Here is a 12575-nt window from a genome sequence, read left to right as displayed (position 1 = left end):
GTAAGCGACAACTGAACTTCGTTTTGTCGCTTCCATCTTTCTTCTCCTCTTCTCAGCCCACGTTACAACAATCAATTGGTTTAATCCGACGACCTTCCGCACGTCCGTACGTGTGCAAAACCCAACACGTAAATGACGGCTCGGTTTCGTGCGACTTCTCCGTTCTTATTTCATGACAGAGTGCGCGCTTACCTGAAAAATAAATGTTCACGGTCATTAATATTATTATTCACTTACTTGTCTTTTCCGTCGAGGTATAAGCAAGCTATAATTATTTCCGATCGCACTAAAATTGATGTCTCAATCACATCCAAAGTTCGCATAACTCTCCCACTTCCACACAGTTGCAATATGTATAACCGCAGCCGTGGCCTCGTCATATATATATATATATATATATATATATATATATATACGAGGCCATGATCCAGAAATAAGGTTCCCATCAATTTAAGAAATAGACAACATTGTTTATTCTCATATAAATTTACATCATTGGAATGACGAAACTTTGCTCTATTTTTCTACATAATTGGCATCTTTTTCTACGCATTCTTGTAGACGGTGTTCCAATTTATATATCCCTATGTCGTAGAACTCCGCCAACCCGTTGAAGCGTTTCACCTCTTTGACTTCATCGTCGCTCCGGAAGCGTTGGCCACTCAAATGTTCCTTTAACTTGGGGAACAAGTGATAGTCACTAGGCGCGAGGTCTGGACTGTACGCTGGGCCGGTGGGGCATGACGGTCCACCGAAAGTTCCTCAAGAGTTTCAGGGTATGACGGGAGACGTGAGGTCGGGCGTTGTCATGAAGCAGCGTTACACCGGCTGCCAGTCGTCCTCGTCGGCGGTTCTGGATAGCTCGCCTGAGCTTTCTTAGTGTTGAACAATGACTGTCTGAGTTGATTGTTGTCCCACCCTTACAAAAATTTTTATAGAAAGTCCATAGACAGTCTATAGACATTTGTCTATGAAGTCTATAGACTGTCTATAGACATTTCTTTAGACTAGTCTATAGACCGTCTATAGATTTATGGCCATACACTTTTTATAGACTAGTCTATAAAAAGTCTGAGTCTATAGACTGTCTATAGACATTTCTTTAGACTAGTCTATAGACAGTCTATAGACTTATGGCCATACACTTTTTATAGACTAGTCTATAAAAAGTCTGAGTCTATAGACTGTCTATACACAGTCTATAGACAGTCTATAGACTTATGGCCATACTTTTTATAGACTAGTCTATAAAAAGTCTGAGTCTATAGATTGTCTATAGACTGTCTATAGACTTATGGCCATACACTTTTTATAGACTAGTCTATAAGAAGTCTGAGTCTATAGACTGTCTATAGACGGTCTATAGACTTATGGCCATACACTTTTTATAGACTAGTCTATAAAAAGTCTGAGTCTATAGATTGTCTATAGACTGTCTGTAGACTTATGGCCATACACTTTTTATAGACTAGTCTATAAGAAGTCTGAGTCTATAGACTGTCTATAGACGGTCTATAGACTTATGGCCATACACTTTTTATAGACTAGTCTATAAAAAGTCTGAGTCTATAGACTGTCTATACACTGCCTATAGACAGTCTAGAGACTTATGGCCATACACTTTTTATAGACTAGTCTATAAGAAGTCTGAGTCTATAGACTGTCTATGGACAAGTGTATAGGCTTACAGTTCTACTTTTGTAGACTGAAGTCTATAGAATGTCTACAGATGAGATTTGTCCGTAGACATTTTATACACATCAGTCTACAAAAGTAGAACTATATATACAGTTCTACTTTTGTAGACTGAAGTCTATGGAATGTCTATATACAAATGTATATAGATAGTCTATAGACATTCTATAGACTTCAGTCTACAAAAACAGAACTTTATAGTCCGATACACTTTTTTTCTATGACATTCTGCAGACATTTGTTAACAAATATGAATTTTTTTTAATCTATAGGCACTCTATATACACAGACATCTTATAGACAAGTCTACAAAGAGTGTATAAGGCCATAACTCCATAGCGGCTACCTACAAGTTAGTTTACATTTTTGTTTACATGCGGTAGCAAAAAGTTTTGAATGTATTTATGCATGTGCACCTGTTCCTTCTCATCTGCACTTATGCATTACCGTTAGTAGATTAATAATGCTTCTGAACCAGCTGTACACAAATGTTGCACAAACAGAAAGAATTTATATAGTGCTGAATCATGCAGTGCGAAAAATAAAACAAATGCGCCAGCAATGCATTCACCGTTTTTATTGCTCGATATAATAGATGAATTCCTTAAATTCATGTCGTATGCTATTATGGAAACAGATTAAATATTTACACTACTCCTTGGCAAGCATGGTCGCCAGGCTGGCCTTGACCTTTGTGTCATTAGTCCCAAAGGTGCTGCAGGTGTATGCTGCAAATAAGTAGATGCAGCAATATGAGGCAAAAATAACAAGTGTATATTCTTTGTGTGTTCATTAAGCAGCTTAATATATTTGCTCAAACCATCGAAGTCAATACTTAATGCGGTTTAACTATGACTAATGGCTGCTTGTCAATACAAATCAGCACCTTTATAGAATGTTTTATTGCATGGTATGGTGAACAATTAAACAGTCACAACTGCTGCTCGTGCCAGCAACAATATGTTCCCTTTTATGACACGTTCATATATGATGCATTATTGTACTTATCCCAAATGGTCTCTATATTTATTGCTGAAACGTTACCCAGTTGGGCTGTCTGTACATTTTTTTTTGGCTGGTAGTTAAGTATGCCCGTGCAGAGGGTTATTTTCAGAAGACGTGACTGGAATATTCACAGTATCATGCCTAAGATTGTAATTTATTTTGCTTAATACACATTTAAATGTCTTTCTCATACTTTTAAATGAATGGGTGATTGGCCATAACTTCAACGGAAGGCAGATGGGCTGATTGTATCGATATGGTCACTTAATTTGTTACAGGTAATGAGGCCTCTTGGGCGTGCTAACAGGTTTCCAAGTTAGGTATACCACATGAGCACCCGAAATACCACACGAGCACTTTGTGTCATGGCACGACAGATATGCACCTCCTAGGAAACAGAACTGATAGTATAGTTCGAATGAATTCTATTACAGTAAATTATTTAAGGTGCTTTGAAAGATGAAAATTTTTTCTAGGCTATCGAGGTTCAGCACGTTTAGTTAACGCAAAAAAAAACACATATTGAGTAAGAAATGCCTTGTCAGTAAGCTTGACTTTCTTTTATTTTTCAATAAATGGAACCAATTTCCTTCAATTTTTATCAGGTGAAACGTTTTAAAAATATATTTAACTCAGAGATTCTCTGGAAACTTTGTATGACATATAACAAGACAGCATACCTATGTGGCCATTTTAAAATTTCCCGATCTTTTTCCAAGCCTTCCCTGGCTGTTCTCATGAAAATTTTCTGGCAATCTATGACGCCTGCAGCTTAAGTGCAATAAAAAAAATATTGTGGTTTAATGCTTGCCAAGTACTGCCAGTCCATGATATTTAGATAAAACGAATAACACGTCAGTCACTTGACATGCAGTGTTAGATTCAACTGACTTGAATCCCTTGATTAATAAAGCTGACAAGGGCTTCGGCAAGTTCGTAATTGATGGCCACACGAGTACAGCACGGAAGACACAGAGACACACGTAAAGCAAATGCAACAATGTGAGGAAAAACTATACAATGAGTTATACAATTAGTTATTTTTACGGTTCAATAGTAGTTTTCAATATAATTTGCTCTCATCACTTATGCCTCTAGTTAACTTTGTTTACCTCTGACTAAAGACTACATGGCAATATTAATCAGTACCATTATGATGTTTCGTTATACTACAGTATGATAAGCAGTTAGACAACCGTAATGGTCGCTGGTGCCAGCAACGGTACGTTTCGTTTTAGGACAGGTTCATGTGACACACAGTGTACTTATAAAAATAAAAGAAATGCGAGAATCCCAAACGATTCCTATAATAATACTTGTTGAAACAAAGATACCCGGCTGGACTGTGCACATTTTTCAGGTGTTAATACAATATGCCCGTGCCGAACGAACATGCTCAGCATACTGACTGCAGTTTTGAACAATCACGTTAAGATTTGCAATTTACTTCCGCTTAGAACAGTCTGCAATGTCTCTTTTCTCATACTTCGAGATGAATACATTTGCCACACTTTCAGTAGAATGCACATGAATGGGGGCGTACTGATCAGGTTACTTATCAACTAAAACATGTTACGATCTCTTAGGTGTGTTGATAAGGGTAGAACAAATACAATGCCCACTGAATTATTTGAATAATCTGTGCGTTATCTACTTAGAAAAGACCACCAAATTGATAATCTGGCTCTTTTTTTCTTTTGTACAGCGCATATTGTATGCAGTCTGTCCAAGACGACGGCGCTACATGCAACAGTAATGAAAACCGGAACACTTATTACGCACGACAATGGCTTCGTACCATACACGATTAGCACAATGCGAATCTGCGCCAGCAGCTGCCTTGTGATTAAGAGCACGTAAACTACAGAACGCCGAAGCATCGGAAGCCGCTTAACGCTTTTCATATAGCTCGAAAGATAACTTCTGCTGCTAAATTGTTTAAAAAAGAGACAAAAAACAAATCTTCCAACTACCGTCAAACGCAATGCCTTCAGTTTGAAACGTGTAAAGGTGTTCCCGGAGCGACTAATTTATTGTTCTCTAATTTTTTCGGCTAAGTTGCGGAGCTGCAAGTGACTAAGCTTATCGCAGGTTTCATGCTCCAAAAGCGTTTGTGGTTGCATATAAATAGATTGGGTGAATCTAGAGATTTCTACTAGATATTTCTTCAAGTCTCGTGTTTTGCTTGCTGTAACTTCCCAAAATTATTTAGATTGGTTGCCAGGAACCTTAAAAATACTGCTACTTTTAAACTATGCGAAAACGGCAGCGCACACACTGCTGATGCATGCCCCGCAAACACGGCCTTTCATCCGAGTACGCTAGCAGTTATTCAACTATGCCTGTCTGTTTGAAAATTCTTGATGCTAACACAATTTCGAGATATATGCGTAAAGCGTGTCACGAGAATTTCGCTACACATACGGTGCAGCATTCATCGCGGCCGGATCAAGCGCCACTAAATGAGATCTACCACACTGGCTGCCCAACACACACAATGCGCTTAGTGGTAGCTCAGTATCAAGTTAAAACATGGTGTACTTCCTTTTTTACGCACCTAAACTATAATGATAAAATCAACAAGCACGAGCGATCGCTCGCCGTAAAACATTCCGTATAGTAGAAGCGAGAACAGGAGCGCGTTATCAAACCATGTCAACGACAAACCGACACTATACCCGAGTCGCCTGCGCTACGTGCAGCCGGTTCGCGCTACGAAATGCGCTCACATAATCATGAGGTATTGACGCAAAACGTCTTTGATAAAGCTTACCATTCAATGTAGTTGACTTGTGATGCCACAAAGAAGACACGCATACACAGACACCAACGTTCAGGGAGACACCGCACACCGGCACAACCGTTTACGTGGCTGGCGCGCTCGTTGAGACGGCGCACCGCCGCGCATGCGCAAGAACTCCGAGCATGCGCAGGAGCTCCGCGCGGAGGGCGTGCGCGCTCGGAGGAGTGTGAGCGCCTTTTCCTCGTTTCTTTTTTTTCTTTGTCTCTTTCTCTCTCTCTGATGCGCCATTCGCGCCGGAACGGGTGGCTTTTCTTTTCCGTTATGCATTTTTTTCGTGGACGAAGGATATGCGCTGGCAGGTTGTAAGACAAACGCTGTGGGCTATCGTATCAGACTGGAACGCTAACATGAATGCGTTGTTTGTAAAAGTCGTTACGGTGCCCTTCAGACGTTTTAGACGCATTATTGTCAGCGTCGATGAGTAATACAGCGTATTTGTAGCATATCTTCCAGCGTACCGCGAAATGTGATGCCCGCACGTATGTTAGTGCTAATTTTCTGTTCCGATGATAGGTCAAAGCAATCAGTACAGCATTGAGGTACTCATATGCGTGGCTGCGCAGGCATACCGCCGGCGAAATACTGGGTGGGCTCAGAGAATTTGGCACCTATTTTAAGTGAATGAGAAACGTTGATGAGTTTATAGTGCAGGATATTAGGCAACAAAAGTCGCCCGATGTTAGTGACGCAGCCGAGATATGAAGACAATGTGAAAAGTATCCGAGAATCGGACGACACACAACGCGAACACCACATGCGCGACATCGGTTCATGGCACATTCACAAAGTCCGCGTTGTCAGCTACAAACATTACGAGTGTCTTTGCTGTTAGCTTGATGCCTGTTTCGAATCCACTTGTATCTGAAGCTGGCGTTCATAACATATATTTTAACAATTGGATCGGCGTTTTGCTTCCGTTATTCTACTGCCGCAAAAGTGATGCGACAACTGTGAAGACTGTCTTTGGATTGCCGAGAGTGACTACGTAGATCATATGTGGTCAACAAATGCGGAGGTATACACTATGTGTATACTAAAGTCTACAAATAGGCTCTATAGCAATCTCAGCAGTATACAACTTTAGTGGCTTATGTCAAATGCAGCTATGTATTATCCACCGGTACCTGCGCTTGGTTACAGCGTACACGGGTTGGGCCCAGATTAACGATGTTTGTCTATTGTTAATCTATAGACATGCAAGACCACGACAACTCAGAGGTGGTGAATTCACCACCTGGTCTGCGGGCTTTCGCCACTTATTCACCACCTTTGCCACATCTTCACCATCTGACCTTCACCACCTGGTCTTCGCGAAGTGTACGTCCGGGAAGCAGCCAGGTTTAGGGCCTTCGGGTGCCTGGAAGACCTTGGTGACTCGGACGGTGCCTGCTCCGCCGCGATCCTCGTTCGGTGCAGCTGCACCGAACGCAGACTAGCAGTCTGCACGGTTTGCCCGCCGCGCCAGGGTTGCGGTGCCGTCGTGCATGAACCAGTGCCATATCATCGCGTTCGCAGAGGGCGGGGGGTATGGGAACTCGGAATTACATATTATCGACTTTCTTCTACAGACATTCAATACACCAGGAGTAGAGAAAAAAATAGAAACCTTGTCGACTATTGTCCATAATATAGAGAGTCAACAGACAAAGTATGGACAAAAATAAATAGAAACTGTATCGGCTTTCGTCTACAGGTAGCCCATATAGAGGGGAAGTAGACAAAGAAGAAACAAACTCCCTATCGAATTTTTTCTATAGACCGTCTATAGACTGCGAGTAGACAAAAAGAAATAGAAATCTTATCGACTTTCGTCTACAGAAAGTCTATATACAAAGTATATGGACAAAAATAAATAGACACTGTATCGACGTTCGTCTAAAAGTAGTCCATAGAGGGGAAATAGACAAAAAGAAACGAACACCTTATCGACTTTTTCTATAGACCGTCTATAGACAGCGAGTAGACAAAAAGAAATAGAAACCTTATCGACTTTCGTCTATAGAAAGTCTATAGACAAAGTATGGACAAAAATAGATAGAGACTGTATCCACTTTCGTCTATAGGTAGTCCATAAAGGGGAAGTAGGCAAAAAAGACACAAACACCTTATCGACTTTTTTCTATAGACCGTCTATAGACTGAGAGTAGACAAAAAGAAATAGAAACCCTATCGACTTTCGTCTATAGAAAGTCTATAGACAAAGTATGGACAAAAATAGATAGAGACTGTATCCACTTTCGTCTGTAGGTATTCTATAGAGGGGAAGCAGATAAAAAGGAAACAAACACCTTATCGACTTTTTTCTATAGACCGTCTATAGACTGCGAATAGACAAAAATAAATAGAAACCCTATCGACTTTCGTCTATAGAAAGTCTATAGACAAAGTATGGACAAAGATAGATAGAGACTGTGTCTACTTTCGTCTGTAGGTATTCTATAGAGGGGAAGCAGACAAAAAAGAAACAAACACCTTATCGACTTTTTTCTATAGACCGTCTATAGACTGCGAGTAGACAAAAAGAAATAGAAACCCTATCGACTTTCGTCTATAGAAAGTCTATAGACAAAGTATGGACAAACATAGATAGAGACTGTATCCACTTTCGTCTGTAGGTATTCTATAGAGGGGAAGCAGATAAAAAGGAAACAAACACCTTATCGACTTTTTTCTATAGACCGTCTATAGACTGCGAATAGACAAAAAGAAATAGAAACCCTATCGACTTTCGTCTATAGAAAGTCTAAAGACAAAGTATGGACAAAAATAGATAGAGACTGTGTCGACTTTCGTCTGTAGGCATTCTATAGAGGGGAAGCAGACAAAAAGGAAACAAACACCTTATCGACTTTTTTCTATAGACCGTCTATAGACTGCGAATAGACAAAAAGAAATAGAAACTTTATCGACTTTCGTCTATAGACAGTCTATAGACTTTATATCAACAAAAGTCCAAATCTATAGAAAGGAAAGGTCGTCTATGAAAAGTCTATAGACTTTCTATAGACAGTCTAAAGTCATTTTTGTAAGGGCACGTTCCATGAAATCGATCAGCAGTATCCCCTTACGATTCCAAAAAACACTAGTCACGGCTTTGCCAGCAGAAGGAGTTTGTTTCAACTTCTTTGCGACTGGTGACTCTGGGTGAGGCCACTGTTTGGATTTTTGTTTCGTTTCGGGAGTGAAATTAATCATCCACGTTTCGTCTCCCGTAACAATGGAGTCCAACAATCCTTTCTTATCTTCTTGACACATTTGAAGAAACTGGCGAGCACAGCCAAGGCGTTTCTCCTTGTGATTTGATGTCAACAGCCGCGGTACCCATCGAGCACAACACTTGGAATACCCCAATTTTTCAGTCAAAGCTCTTTCCATTGTACCGTAAGAACTCCCAGGAATCTGAGCAACAAGTTCACGGACGGTGATCCTCCTGTTTTGAAGGACTTCGCATTGGACCATCTCGATAACCGCCTCCGAAACTGCCGGTCTTCCACTATGTTCTTCATCGTGGACTTCTTTCCGACCGGCACTAAACTCCCTGCACCACTTTCGGACATGTTGACGGACATACACTTGACGCCATACACCTCTGTCAACCGACGATGAATAACCACGGAGTCCCTTTGGCGTGCAAAAAAAGCGAATTACGGAACGAATCTCGCACTTGGCGGGATCAACAATGGGTACCTCCATATCGTACGGTTGCTGAGCTGAGAATGAGCAGCGCAGCGAAGCGCGACAGGGGGGAATCGAGAGTGGGGGTACAGCCGCGCGCAGCAGCGTTGCCGGATTTCGTCTCGCACCTTCCCGTGTGGCTGGAGCTCTTTGGAAACCTTATTTCTGGATCAGTCCCGTGTGTACATATATATATATATATATATATATATATATATATATATATATATATATATATATATATATATATATATATATATATATATATATATATGTGTGTGTGTGTGTGTGTGTGTGTGTGTGTGTGTGTGTGTGTGTGTGTGTGTGTGTGTGTGTGTGTGTGTGTGTGTGTGTGTGTGTGTGTGTGTGTGTGTGTGTGTGTGTGTGTGTAGCTTCGTGTCTCTTAAACTTCAAGCAAAGCACTATATAGGGCCATTATCGATGGGGCGATGGTTCAGTGCTCAAGGCGTCCACTATGTACACGTAAGGTGTTAAATTCAGCGGTTTATGTCACACTGACATTGCAGTTTTAATTGCGACAGCCATTAAGATATCGCAAACGCGTGCTTTCATGGTGCTTGTAGGCTAGCAAACCGGTTAAGCTAAACTGGTTAACCTCCCTGCCTTTCCTTCTCCACATTTCCTTCCTTCCTTCCTTCCTTCAGTTGGTCAAGCGCTACAAAGCGATTGTTGTGCGTCTCCCTTCTTCATCCTTGTCTTTCGTGAAGTAGCGCTACTTAAGGCCATGGATAGTCGCATTTGAGATCGCAGCAGTACTGAGAAGAGAGGTTGAGAGGACCTGCTACACGGCCTTGCCTCAACGTCTTTTCTTGGGCAATTGCGCTGGCCGTTAGACATGAAGAAGGGGCCATATTGAAGTTCACAGAAGAGAAACAGGAAACATACATGCAGGTGTTCTCGCTGAATGGTATATGAACTGCTTCACGCTAAGATCACCGATACAAGAAGCCTTTATTTATTTATTTAGTTAGTTAGTTAATTATGTTACAATACTCATGACACCAGTGGAATATGAGCGCTCGCACCCTACTCTCTCGTTTAGCTTATTATACATAGAACACAGCTTTCTTAGAAACGATACTGTATACTTTCCTACTTATTGAATTTTTCATTCCATTGTTTTCGTTGCATTCTTCACACTTGAGGTCTGGTGACTCTTAGATCTTCACTTTCTTCTTAGGTTGAAGAGGAAAGAAGTCGATAGACAAATAGCTCGATGTCTCTCTCTTTTGCGTCGCTGTTTTAGTGTTTTCGGCTGGAAGCGCAGAATTTTAACAATACGCTGACAGAATGACGAAGCAGTTTCTCTGCATGAACCCGTGGCGGAATAACAACTCTCTTCAAAATGTCATGTTTGCTTTCTTTTTTCCTTTTTTTATTTATGAACTGTACACTGTTTCCTAAGGTATTTTACTATGCCAAGCAAATCTTTTCTCGCCAAGGTGCGGACGTGAATATAATGAAGAACAAAGGTATAGTTGATATTAGGAAACTTCGCAGGAAAAATAAACAAAGGAGTGTACACTATTCTTGAACGACAACGATAACCTTCACATTGTGATACTAAAGGAGCATAGAAGTGTTGGTAAACGGAAGCGGAGAGTTATTTCGTGGAGATTAGAGAGGGCTGGACACTTCTTGCAAATAAATAAATAAATAAACAGATAAATTATTATTATTATTATTATTATTATTATTATTATTATTATTATTATTATTATTATTATTATTATTATTATTATTATTATTATTATTATTATTATTATAAGTCACGGCGATACTTTGTATTGTAATGCCTCTTGTAAAATTTCTCGTTTGATGCTTGCGGTGAACCATATGAGAACTCAATATATTTTCTGTACACGGTGGAGCATGTTTCAGGTTCAGTTCATTATTCTTTCAATACGATGAATGGGTAAGAGACAAGCTCTGTAACTTATGTTACCCCATCCCCCTGTGCAGAGTACCCAACCGGACACTTGATCTGGTTAACCTCCCTGCCGTTCACGTCTTGTTTTCTTTCCTTCCTTCTGTAATTTAGGAAATATATACTCACTATCGGAGAGGAAGGATGCGTCAACGAGCTCCATGATCACTGTGCCATGACATACTATACCATAGAGCACACATGCTAAGAAAAGGTTATTGAGCCGAAATTAATAACGAAAAGGCGTACTTCGGTTTGTTCAAGCGTCAAGCGGCGGCGTTATTGTGAGCACTTTAAGAAAGAGGAGAAAACAAAAACCTAAAGCGCAAGATGGCTCGCGTAGCCCACCAACACGTTCGTCCGCTAACGAAGCGCATATTCTCACCATCGTAGGGTCCCGGTCGTTATGCGCCTCGGGCATACCGCACTCACGTGCGTATTACAAACGATAATAACCTCTCTCTAATTGATAAAAGCGCCATAGGCGACCACGCGCTCACTTTCGAAGTTAACATTTACCGCGTTCTTCTCCCTCTGTGAGCGACAAGCTCACAACATTGAAAACACTCTTACTGCGCATTTAGGTATTCCAGCGCCGAAGGACCAAGAATATATTAGAGAGAAAATATGAGAAGAATAACTACAGATGGAGTAAGTCGTCGGTGACAGCAACAGATATGTGCACACAGCGCTGACGCATATGTGACGTGGACTGCAAGGCAAGCTATAAATACAATTATACGTCGTTATGGTCGGCAGAATATTTCAGCGAACTGCGACTTCACTTAACCATGCGTTACCGTTTAGCATAGTACTCATAACGACGAACTTGCTGTTCAAGGTATAAGCACACCGAAATTTTAGGAAAGGGTTCATTAAACCCTCTCTTATTCCTCTTGTGTTCCTAGTCTCGGGACAACGTTGATTCGGCTCTATATTACGACACCGACGTCAGTTGAACGCCCGGTTTAAGAAATATGACAAGTTAGGCTCCAAATATCTGACGTCGCTGGATGTTCCTGTTGAGCCTGCATTCCTTCCATGTACTTCTATGCTTATCTGATCAACGAAACAAGAACCACGACCACCATAACGCAGATTGTTATCAGCCTAAAACACACACGCACACACACACACACACACACACACACACGCACGCACACACACACACACACACACGCACACACACACACACACACACACACACACACACACACACACACACACACACACACACACGCACACAGCCATGATAAAAAATGACCAAGAACATATTTTTGTGTTTTGTATGGCTGGTCATAGGCTCCATATCTAAGATCTGCTGTACGTTCTTCTTGACTCTGCATTCTTGCCATTTATTTCAATGATTTTCTTTGACGAAACCGCAAACACTGCGGTGATGCATGTACATTGTTCTCAAGCAAACAAACACGCAGTGAATATAAGAAA

General features: G+C 40.9%; 1 protein-coding gene and 1 long non-coding RNA gene across 3 annotated transcripts in view; one reads left to right on the top strand and one right to left on the bottom strand.

Annotated features, from left to right (window-relative positions):
• The window catches only part of LOC142579333 (LIM domain transcription factor LMO4.2-like), a 103981-nt gene that overhangs the window by 46673 nt on the left and 44733 nt on the right, over nt 1–12575 (bottom strand). The window contains exons 1-2 of one of the 2 annotated variants that reach the window (XM_075689409.1): nt 5474–5595; nt 2346–2423 (exon numbers count right to left, since the gene is read on the bottom strand). The exons of the other annotated variant lie outside the window; for it this stretch is intronic. The gene's annotated coding sequence lies outside the window, so the exon portion shown is untranslated. Of the gene's footprint in view, nt 1–2345; nt 2424–5473; nt 5596–12575 lie in introns of those variants that run through there. 2 annotated transcript variants of the gene reach the window in all.
• LOC142579334 (uncharacterized) overlaps nt 1–12575 on the top strand; it is a 128033-nt gene that overhangs the window by 77649 nt on the left and 37809 nt on the right. The window lies entirely within an intron of this gene.

This window comes from Dermacentor variabilis, chromosome 4 (assembly GCF_050947875.1).
Source record: "Dermacentor variabilis isolate Ectoservices chromosome 4, ASM5094787v1, whole genome shotgun sequence".
NCBI lineage: Eukaryota > Metazoa > Arthropoda > Arachnida > Ixodida > Ixodidae > Dermacentor > Dermacentor variabilis.
This window is presented reverse-complemented; position numbering and strand designations above follow the sequence as displayed.